Source organism: Octopus bimaculoides, chromosome 3, assembly GCF_046866305.1.
Source record: "Octopus bimaculoides isolate indiv1 chromosome 3, ASM4686630v1, whole genome shotgun sequence".
Taxonomy (NCBI): Eukaryota; Metazoa; Mollusca; class Cephalopoda; order Octopoda; family Octopodidae; genus Octopus; species Octopus bimaculoides.
In genome coordinates this window covers 65,817,859-65,830,688 of record NC_142930.1, presented here as the reverse complement: position 1 = coordinate 65,830,688, position 12,830 = coordinate 65,817,859, and positions in this window count along the sequence as shown.

Below are 12,830 nucleotides of genomic sequence, written 5' to 3'. Positions count from 1 at the left end.
CCCCCCGACGTCGCCAAGTTTCAACAGATCATTACCACTGTCAATATCATTACCACCACACATACAGAACACAGCTATATTACACTTCCTGCGCCGACGTCTTCACCATCAATGTACTGTCTACCACAATGTCGTGCGCCAACAACTCCACCACCAGGGACACACCATATCAACACACTCGGTTTTGTCGACTCTGTTAGAGTGAATGTTTCCACTCACGATCAACAGACCAAATTTTCCTTGTGTAACTTTCATAGAATATTCCGTACCAGGTAACCGGTCACAACTGACCACGACTTCCTGAGTACGGACATTCTATCTCCTTGTGGGACTCTTGTACGAACTGGATTTTTTCTCTACAGACACTTTTACTATGTTCTGTGTTTTTTCTCACACACACTTGTGCACTCATACATTTTCTTTCTTTCAGTAAAAACAAACACTCAGACTTTTATATCGCGTGATTCCAGTTTCCTGGACAGTTGTCATCACGGTTGTTTTGTCATTGTCATTTCATTTGTACATTGCATGCATGTATCACACGAGTGTACATTTCATTTCTTTCATTTTCTTTATGTGTGTTTTGTGCTACATCTTGGTGGTTTTCAGTGGCCATCCTGCTTCAGGCGTTCTAACAGATTTCATATTATCGTGCGTTTCTCGCACTGGCAAGGGAGCCCTGTAGTAACGCTGTGCGCATGCGTAGTCTCACACATGCGTGCAATTCAACAACCAAGCTTTCCCGCTTAATTCATTCTCTTTCTCGGTCGGCCGGCCATGAGCATGGACGTGTTTAGCTATCACTCTCCATCTTTCGGACTTACACTCGACAGCTCGCTCACATCTACATAACAACGTCCCAACAACTATACTCACACACACAGAAGCTGTAACAACAAGAGCTAAAGATGTTTATATTTACCACCTAAATAAAGTGTTGTTTAAGTTGATAGTCTGGAGTTCAGCGTTCCGTTTATATTCATAATTTTATATAGGAAAGTCAGGTATACATCTAATGATGTATAACCAACTTTCCTATAATATTTTTTTCTTCTTTCTTTGCTCCTCTTTTTCCAATTTTTTCTTCTTCCGGTTTTGGATTTGGATTTTTTAATGTGGTTTTGTATTATATATGTATCATAAACATATGTGTTATATTCCAATAAAAATGAAATATAGACCAAACTGACAAAAATCGACAACAATTCAAATTATTTGGATCGCCAAGCTATTCTTACGGAAACACTATCTGTCCTACTTTTACATATCGTCCAATTTTCACTAAGTATATGAAAAGAGAAAAGCAAAAGGTTCAAGGCTCGCGCGAAAGAAATTTGTTAATCGCATGTATACGCATGAAAACTAGGGCTCGAAACCGGTTTACAAAACCGTTTAAAACCGGTTTTATATTATGATCAGTAAAACCGAAATGGATTTGCCAAAACCGATTTTAATGCTTGCTGTTTCTTTTTTTTTTTTTTTTTTTCGCAAAACATTTCTCCATTTTTTTTCTTTTGAAGAAATATCGTTGAAACTGAACTAAATGAACTGTTGTCGGTCGCCTTTAGTTGTGAGTGCTGTCTGTTTCATTGAAACATATCGCAACATATCAATTCTCACCTTCTCTCCCCTTGAACCTTAGATCAGCACCTTGTCATTTCCTTCGCTAACCCCTGGCCGACTCTTTGAATTTGGAGGTAACCGAGTTTATTCAGAGCAAGTCAAGGGGATGCTGTTAGTCTTCAGTCAGGTGATCTTTCGGGTTGAGCATATGTAATAACTAGTTCCAAATTCGTTTCAAGGAAGTAACACTAACTAAATTTTTTCTTAATTATTTTCATTAACCCTAGCATGATAAAAAGAAAATCAACTGTTTGGAATTTTTTCGATAGGAAAAACAAAGATGAAGCTCAATGCAATAAGGGTGATAAGATCATGAAGTCTTCTGGAGGATCTGCTACGTCTCTGTTCTTGCACTTGAAGAAAATACATCAAATCGACATAAATCAAGATGCAAACCAGCCTCCTCTCAAAAGGACAAGAACAATGGAACACTTTTTAACAAAGAAATCAATGGAAGAAGAAATTTCAAAGTTAGCTGCTATGGATGGATTCTCTTTCAATTCAATCACCAAAAGTGATTTTATACAGAGAAATCTTCATAGTCAGAGAGGCAAATATGATAAATTACGACCAACATCTGCAAACGGACTCAGGAATTTAGTAATGAATTATTACATAACCAAGAAAGAAGAACTTATTCATTATTTCGAAAAAGAAGTAGCGCTGGCGATTCGCTACTCATTGACATTGGATGAATACACATCAATTCAAAATAAACGATATATGAACATAAATGTTCATGGGAAAGACAATCATTGGTTGTTGGGTCTTATTGAGATCCACGGCTCCCTTAATAGCAGGAGAACAGAGCAATTTGTGAGAGGACATCTTCGTGAATTTGGATTGGATTTGGATATACACATTGTTGGCTGTACGACGGTGAAATTCGGAAAAGAAATCACCAACAATGTCTCACACATTGCATACATCTGTCTGTGATCGACATTCTCTATCAAAAAAATATTGAAAATATTGCCTCAACCGATGAAACTGATAAAAAAAAGTGATGCGATCGCTATAACAGACGACAGTGATGATGAAGCTGACATAAGCCAACGGGACACTTTTTCAAACAGAATTGGCTCACAAAAATGCTTGTTTTCCCCAGCTAAAACCTGAATTTAAGAAAGTTTTGAATAAGGTAAGAAAAATTTCAAAGGTTTTCCTACAAAAAATGAAATTTTTGCAAGATTTTGTACGAGCGAACTTTGATAACAAAGAATATAAACTTATACTGGATTGCAGAACTAGCTGGGATAGCACATTCCATATGATTGAGAGATTTTTGAAATTGAAAAGCTGCATTCCAAATGCTCTACAAGCAGAACTTTCCACAGATGCCGTAGCTGACGAAGAATGGTAATCTCTTGATTTACTATATGAAATTCTGCATCCAGTAGAAATTATTTTGAAGGCTATTTGCGCTGATGATACGGATTTACTGAAAGCGGAATATTCTATAGAATTTTTATTGAATAAACTTAATATCGTCGGCAACCCTTTGGCTCTAAATATTCGTGAAAGACTTATGCATAGATATAATAAGAGAAGAAATGCCGAAACCGTGACTCTCTTGAGGTATTTACATAACCCAAGGAAGTTTAAAGGTGAATCAGTTTCTGAACCTTTTCGTTTTTTAACGAAACAACATTTAAGGAAGTATGCTGAACAAACATATATAGGAGATTATTTTCTGAACATGACACTGAAAACACAACGGAATTATACTAAGAAAATGAAATAGGAGGGAATCTAAAAACAAGTATTATTGTTGTCCCATCTACTTACGAAGGTAATGAACTCAAGCGCAATGAAGAAAATGAATGAAGGGCCCAAGAAAGTAACAGATGGATTTGAAATCTCTAAAGAATTCGAATATTTTGAAGCCACTTTGAACAGAAGTGAAAAGCTCGAGAAACTTTATAGAGCATTGCTTACAACTAAAGCAACTAGTGTCCAGTCAGAAAGAGCTTTTTCAATTACTGGACTTTTCAACACAAAAATTAGGACAAGTTTGTCAGGTAAAACACTGAATGCATTGTGTTTTTTAAAAGATTATTTTCGAAGGAATGTGAATCATCAAGCAAGTCAAGAAACTTGATTGATTCTCAAAAATACGACTTGGAAAAACGTTGCATTCCTGATTAAATAAATATAATACCATTATTTTTTGTTATTGTGTGTACATAGATACAGATACAGACACCATCAACATATTTGTGGATATCAGTCAACCTGTTACTTTCTCTTTTTCTCTGTGTATGTATATAAACAAAATTCAATATACGACAAACTTCTTCGTTACAGGGACACCGCTCTAAATCCACGAAAACCGGTTTTGAGAATTACTTATACTTAAACTCGGTTTTGGGAATTATCGGTTTTTTTGCGAACCCTAGTGAAAACTAAATCCCTACTAAATTGCTTTGTAGCTGGCAAAAGGAAACTGAAAGTCACAGAAGGAACTGCTTTGTATATATATGTATATATATATATGTAAGAACGACCGTGCGAACTCAAAAAGGAGAAATGGTGACGAATGGAAAAACAGGACTCCTTTTATTTAAAACGCGTCACACAGTCGAACACAAAAATATATATCAAAGATGATATACAAAATATGTTATACTACGATAACATAAATGGCCAGTAAAGGAAGACGATAAACACAACCGTATGAAATGAATAACAGAAATATTTATTGTGACATTAAAATGTATGTCTGTGTGTGAGTGTGAATGCGACATATAAAAACATAATAAAAGACAGGCCGTCATATACAGAAAAGAGTGTGTGTAAGTGATACATGTATGTGTATGTGAGATACAGCAGATAAAAAAGAGTCAGTAACACGTGTGAGCATTTATACCAGTTCTTAGAGTACACAATAGGAAGAGTCTGTATGTGAAAGAAGTTGAGGCTGTGTGTGTGGCAGAGCGATCACTAGTTGTGATGTTGTGACTTCCATGCCGGGCCGGGTTCGGCGATGATGCTGGTTAGTAGTCGTAGTTGGACGAAGCTGTTGATGTTGTCGCTGGAACTGCTGCTGCTGCTGTGTGGTACACGGAACAGGTCTCTAAGAGATCTGAACCGAGACGAATTTGCCGGGTATAATTTGGTTTATTTATAGTTGATGGTAGGCTCCCAAGGCATCAGAAAAATACTCTATCACGTGACCTTATTAGGGGCCACGGTTGGTCAGTTTGCGTTCTGGCGGGAACGGTTCGAAGCGGTTGCCGCTTCAAATAATAATCAGTCACGTGATGACAGGGAAATGTGTTTTCCACTACGCCCGCGCTTGTTTATATTTAACAGCGGGGAAGATGGCTTCTTTGTATACAATGGCGATCGAGGTGTTAGTTTCACTACATATATATATATGTGTGTGTGTGTGTGTATAACGATAAAGACTAATCTTGTGTAACGGTAGAAATTTAATTTTGTGACAATATATGATAAACGATAATATGGAAAACGATAGTTGATTCACAGTAAGATGGAATATAATCTGTTTGTAAAGGATTGGTTCTTCGTTGATCGCCATTATGTAAAGATGAAAGAACAGTGATTGAAGTTGTGAAGAAAATATCTATTTACTGTTACATTGAATATACCTTGCCTCGACGGGCAGGTAATAAAATCATAGAGCATGCGAAGTAAAGTTAGATGTGGTAGATTTTCCTTGTATAGTTTTGTGTACACGTTTTCTTAGCAGTAATCCACAGATAGCGATAGAATGGTGTTGTAAGAGAACAGAATTAGAGCTAGTGAAAGTTGTAGGGTCGTGGGAAGATGTCTCATAGTTGCTGACAGTAAATTTCATTTCTCCCTTTGACCATTGTCTTTAGTAGTTACCTTGCTTTGGATCATTATTCTCGCGTTCCGCTCCCTAACTGATGGTAGCTGTCTCTGACTCGAGATGTCATTCATTAACGAACTGATTGAGTTGTCACGAGCCGACTAACTGATTTTTGCTCGGGGTTCTTGCTTTTATAACTATCCAGAAGGATAGACATATCATTGAGAACAATAGATTTAGTTGGTGGTCTTGTTATCTCTATTCTAGCTTTTGGTGAAATAAAAGAGGTTAGAAAGGTCAAGTGGTGAAGACATTATTTCGGCCTAGTTAAGGTATCTGGAAAATGTAAAACTGCTGTCACAGAAAAACTATTGTTTTACCGTGAGAAAAGTTCTGTTGAATTGTTCCTTGAAATTTGGCTATGGTGGATCGAATCTACTTCTTTTGGCTGTCTCCGCACGTATACTTGGCTGGTGGTCGGAAATAAGGTAAAGAATGACTCGTCCAAGAAAATGAATTTCTTCCACTGCTCTAGGGATCAATTTGTAGGTTTTTACTCCACTCTAAACGCTTTACAACGTTTGTTTTTGAAAGTAATGGTTTTCTCATTGCAGCCCTCCCGTGAAATCTGGCCTTGTGCAACTCCCGGCGAACAGTTTTTGTGGAAACTGGGTTCTTGAGGTGGTCATTAAGCTCTGCAGTAATTTTGGAAGCTGTACTTTTGTGATCCTTTCTAACAATTTGCGTAAAAGCCCGACAATCCCTATCTGAAAGTTGTAGTTTTCTTCCGGAGTTTTGTTTCGACGAGGAGGTTTTATTCCCCACTTTCTCGAAGGCTGCCATTACTTTCGAGACGGTACTTCTTGACACATCAAACATTTCGGCTGTTTTCGTTACACTAGCACCTGCTATACAAGCACAAACAATTTGACTTGTTTGAAAGACCTATAGATCTGTCATTTTAATGAATTTTAATTACCGTTTTCTGATGATATCTGAAAAGAAACAGCAATTTTAGCAAGACATATTAAGCAACACTAATAATAAATCAAAAAACAAAAATAAATAAGCTTTTGACGGTTTTATAGATATTTCAAAATTATGAAGCTATAATGCTAGGTGTTTCCATTATTTTGTCCAACCCCTGTATATGTGTGTGTGTGTGTATGTGTGTATATATATATATATATATATATATATATATATATATATATATATATAAGTCTGTTAATCGTTAATCAATGAGGTTAATATTTTCATCAACGATTTAACTTTTAAGTTAACTTTGAAAATCATTATCGGACTTCTTCAGTGTTCATATTAATCTGTCAAATGTAATGCTTATTCTCTTTATTTTGAATTATTCAGGTTCAAGAGGGAGTCCACAATATTTTCTTGTAACTTTGTAAATTTTTTACATACAGATTTGAAATTTTGTCAGTGGGTGCTTTATATACCACTGGTTTATAGTTGTGTAATTTTCAATCACTGTTCCCTCTAGACAAGACAGAAAGTTGAGAAAAGACCACACATCCACTGACCAACCTGTTTTGTATAAGTAGTCTATTTCTTATAAGAAATTTTTTCATTTCACTATCTATGGTTGATACATGATTGCTGATTTCTCAGCAACCTAAGGAGGCTGGCTAGATAATTTTGCAATCTTATGCAGATGACATTTTAGTCACAGTCGCAGTTATAACGTACATTATTTCATCCAATCAATGACTAATGACCAATGACCCCCTCTTTCTCTCTCTCTCTCTCTCTCTCTCTTTCTCTTTGCTGGCAAATTTTTAAATTAACATAAACATTTATTTACATGAAAGAAAATTACCAGAGACATAACATGTGTTGCTTACAAATATTGACAACGTGCTATTTTTAGGATATGGACAACAAAATGTACAGCCATGCATAACATGACAGCTTCCGAATTCTGTTTCCTGACTGGGTGAAAAGAATCAAACTTTAAACTTCTATAACTTTTTTAAAACATTTTTCTGGAAAAAATCAAATAATTCCAGCAATTCAGTTTGGGCAAGTGTATTATTGCACCAAATTTTAAAATTTTTGGTAAACTTTAATTTTTGAAATGCTGGCAGCCAAACCAAGATCCAATGTTTAGGTTAATTTTAAAATTTTCCAACAAAATCTTATAAAATGACAATGTTCCAAGAGATGTTCCTGTTTGTGTTATAAATGAAGTTAAGAGTGAACAAAATATGCTTAAAAATAAACATTTAAGTATTAAAAAACAAACATTTAAGTATTAAAAAACAAACATTTAACTTTCGGTTTTAATTTTTAAAATATCCTCCTCTGTTATCAATGTTTCTATAGTAGAAGCGAAGTTACTGGAGCTTGCTGCCATAATCACACAGAAAACAGCGTCAAATTTGTCAACAAGTGCTTCCTCGCAGATAAACGACAAAAATTGCTCAGATTCGCTTGTTATAATGGCAACAGGCATGTTGAGAGACGAAAAAGTTCTCATGTTCTGCTTCTTACAGGCATGAATGTGTCTGGCTTACGGTAAGCTAAAATTAGCAAAATTTTCGAACTTTAATTGTTAATAACTCTTTATTGATTTATAGTGAAAATTACTTTCAGGTCATTAATTAGCCTATAAAAGTATATCATTACACTGAATGTGAAATCAATTCGAACAAAATTGATGCTGGCAGCCAAACCGATAAGATCTGCCACCCTATTGGACAGCTTTTAAGCTAGTATATAGCTTTTAAGCTACTGACCCCAAATGAGAAGATCTGCAAACAGATCACTGACTTGTTTTAGAGAATTTGTTGCAATTGCTTCTTCCAGAGTCATATCCCAATGATGATCATATTCATCACAAAAAATCACATCAAAAAAGCGCTGAAAATGATTGCCGTATTTCACAATTAATTTCAATTATTCCCAAAATTTATTTCCAAGTTATAAAAATTGTTATCGTACCAAAAAATTTGTTGCAAAAAATCACGTAAAAAATTTGCTGAAAGCAATCGCAATAGTGGAAACTTGGGAATCCGAAATTTCTGGATTGCTGGTCCAGATTCAGCCCGAAATATTTTAATTTACTCATGGAGTCAGCCTGATTCCAAAATGGTATGATATGTTGGGCTACGGCCTCTAGGAGTAAAGTGGAAAAAGTGTGACACACTGACATTCACATTTATTATGTTTAACCCTGAAAAAATCCATATTAAATAATGCTTTTAATAAAGTCCTATCTATGCAAGGCTTTTTTTTCCCTTACCAAAATATGTCAATGTTTGGAATAGAATCAAATGACTCACAAAAGCTGATCCATCACAAACCTATACCTTTCCTCCTTCCTGGGCACTTTTGGGTAATGGTAAAGAGTGCAGGGAAGAACATGGCAGGCTACAGGGGTGGGAGTGGGGCAAAATAGAGCAATCTAGAAGATGATGATGTTTTCAAAAAAAAATTCTGCTTAAATAAAAAGTAATACAATATAAATATAACATTTACAAAGGACAGAAAGAAAACAAAAATCAGTTAAATCTAAAACAGATTTATAAAACACACACACACACACATACATATATATAAAGCAAGTTTCTTCAGAACTGCAATTTCTCTAAATCAGGTTGCCTGCCATATCTTCAAAATTATTTATATAGCGAAATTATCTTACTGCAAAATTTCCTATCCGGCAAAGTTTCCTACAGCAATAATTCCTGAGGCAAGTTTTCCTGCAGCAAAAATATTTATGACAAATGTTCCTAGAACCTGCAAGGTTACAGGTAGTAACTCACTATCCACATAATCCAGACCAAGGTTAACACTGAACCTGAGACAAACTAAAATAATAATGATAATGATTTCAAATTTTGGCAAGATGAAAGGCAAAGTCAACCTTGGTGGAATTTGAACACAGAGCATGAAAACAGATAAAATGCTGTTAAGCATTTCACCTGGCATGCAAACAATTCTGCCAGCTCACCACCCTTATAAAAATCTTTTCTACTAAAGGTACAAGGCCTGAAATTTTGCGGGAGGGGACTAATCAATTACATCAACCCCAGTGTTTTGCTGGTACTTAATTTATCAACCTCAAAAGGATGAAAGGCAAAATTGACCTTGGCAGAGCTTGAACTCAGAACATAAAAACAGAAAATGCAGTCAAGCATTTTGCCCAATGCACTAACAATTCTGCCAGCTTGCCACCTTATCATCATCATCATCATCATCATTTAACATCCGTTTTCTATGCTGGCGTGGGTTGGACACCTTGATATAATAATAATAACAATGATAATAATAATAATAATACTAATAATAATAATGATGATGATAATAATAACAATAATGATTTGAAATTTTGGCACAAGGCCAGCAATTTTGTGGGAGTGGGTTAGTTGATTACATCGACCCCAGTGTTACACTGGTACTTAATTCATCAAGCCTTAAAGGATAAAGCCAAAGTCAGCCTTGGCAGAATTTGAACTCAGAATGTGCAGACGGATGAAATGCCACTAAGCATTTTGCCCAGCATGCTAATGATCCTGCCAGCTCACTGCCTTCATATTATAATAATAATGATGATAATAACAATAATAATAATCCTTTCTACTATAGGCACAAGGCCTGAAATTTTGGGGGAGGCGTTATATCAATTACATTGACCCCAGTACTCAAATGGTACTTAATTTATTGACCCAAAAGGATGAAAGGCAAAGTTAACTTTGGCAGGATAACAATAATAATAATAATAATGAATTTTTTAATTGATTACAAAAGCCTAAGACATTGAAGATGATGTGAAGATGAAGTTTTCTTAGGCACAATACCAGAAATTTTTTGGCAGTGGAAGTCGGTTAGTCAATTAAATTGATCCCTAGTACCTATCTGGTACCCTAGAAAAATGAAAAGTAAAGTTGACTTTGATAAACAATAAACATGTTTTTGGTTTCACTATACCAGTTTACTAATCGCATTAACATCAACAAAATGGCAAAGATAATTGTTTCTTAATTATGTGGAAAGCCTGCAGACAAGATAGCAACTGGGCTATTGGGAAACTTATTGCCAGAAAGAGTTAAAATGGCCAATGTAGTGTTTGGGTATGTGCCAAGATATGAAATTATAATATATTTCTTACTAAGACAATTGAAAGAGATTACATTGCTAAAAATAATCATGTCTACTTAATTTTTATTGATTCAAATAATGTAGTGTGTGTGTTTGCATTGTTTGTATGTGTGTGTGTTTGTGTTTGCATTTGTGTTTTTGTGGGCATGTGTGTGTGTGTGTGTGTGTGTGTGTATGTGCGTGCTTGTGTGTGTGTGTGTGTGTGTGGTTTATTGGTCATGGAGAATTTCAATAATGTCCACAAACATTGCATCAGGTGTGTCTGTGACATGAATGGGTTATATGTTGTTTTAAACTCTAGGTCAGCTCTGACTGAGCAGCCATGTGACCAAAGATGTTCTACATATGACCAACCTGTTTTCTTTTCTTTTTTGTATTGTTTTGTTTTGTGTTTTTCCAGGCATCATTTCACTCAAGCCCTTCACTTCTTGTGGAGATTAAGCCATTGATGATTTTTTTTTTCCTCACCGTTCTTGACTCTTGACTGTTTTTTCTATGTTCTCTCTAGTTGGATCCCTGCTTTATCAGCTTTGCCTCAGTATCCCACCTTTCAGTTATTTTCAGGGTGTTCTCTCTTCCACTTTCCTAATGCAGGATGCTGGTTTCCTTAACTTGTGGCTTAACCATACCCACTTGTACTTCAGGGTCTATTCTTCTATTAGCACATACCTCTCCCCTTTTGCCACCACTCTTCATTTTTTATCTTATCCGGCCATCTAATTTTAAGAACCCATATTGCAATATTTTTGTTTTGCCTGATGGTCAGCAGAGAAGTTATCCTTGCAGCTTCCTTTAGATTTTACTGCACCACATCAAATGTTTCCCTGAGGAAAGGCCTTACCGTCTCAGGTCTTGTTGGTTTTGAATTGTCATCAATGCTTTGGTAACTTTGCTTTTTCTAGGTAGGGGATTTGGCCATACACAAACCCATTTTAGCTCAGGGAAGAGGTAGTCAGTATTACTTTAGCCTCTACCTTTTGACTTGTCTAGCATGAGAGGTCCTATATGGAGCTCTCAGGATCATTGAAGCACACAATCCATCATACCTCAACAATCACTAGTTTTCCAGACATAAAGTATCTAAAATTTCTTAGCTTACTGCATCAAGTGTGTTAATCACTTTACTATTAAGCTTTCATGTGACAAGCATCTCAAGGTATTCCCCACTCCAGTTATTGCATTCAGTATGATATTTTCTTTTTTATATAACCTAGTAGCATGTAATTTTAGGGACTTAGGCTGCTAATTTACTTTGGTGATGGTGGTGGTGGTGGTGGTGGTGGTGATGATGATGATGATGATGATGATGATGATGCACCAGCAACAGCAATGTCTCATGCCATCACCATCACACCAATAGCAACACCACACCACCATCACCACTATCACAATAATACCCTCAACTTCCCCACCATCATATTAATAACAGCACCATAATACACACCTCACCCCACGCAACAAGGAACCCCACTCTAATGTTGTGTATTGCTTGTTATAAATAACAGCCAAATTTCTATTAAATTATATCCTATTGACATCTAAGACTACATTAGACAAAGTAATATGAGATACAAGAAGACAAAAAAAGATGGGATAATAATGATAATTCTTTCCTTGTCTGCTACAGGCACAAGGCCTGAAATGTTGTGCTCAACTAGTATTTACTTTATCGACCCTGAAAGGATGAAAGGCAAAGCTGACCTTGACAGAAATTGAACACAGAATATTAAAATGGACGAAATGCTGCTAAGCACTTTGTCCGGCATGCCAACAATTCTGCCAGCTTGCTGCTGCCAATACTAATAATGATAATGATAATAATGAGCTTATTGTATACAGTGATCAGATGCACTATGAAAAGAACATACGCCTACAGACAGACTTAAACCTATTACCTTCTGGGCTGTAAGGGAAGACACATGCCCAAGGTACTGTGCAGCAGGACTGAACCCAAAACCACATGGTTGCAAAGCAAGCTTCTTAACCACACTGCTATGCCTGCATCTTTAATAAATAAATAAATGGGATTGTCATGATTAGAATGATTTCACAGCTATATGAGATGATGGTCATAACAGGAATGCTCTGATCATGGTCACCCTAAGATTAAACAACAGCAACAACAACATCAATAGGTAATACCATTATTGATTTTGCATCTGTGATGAGATTTAATCTCATTAAAAAAAAATCTAACTTCATTAGCTTAGGCAAGAGAACTGCTTATATTTTCTAATGAAGGAGACTCTGGAGAGAGAAAATCATTTGACCTGAAGTTACAACTGAG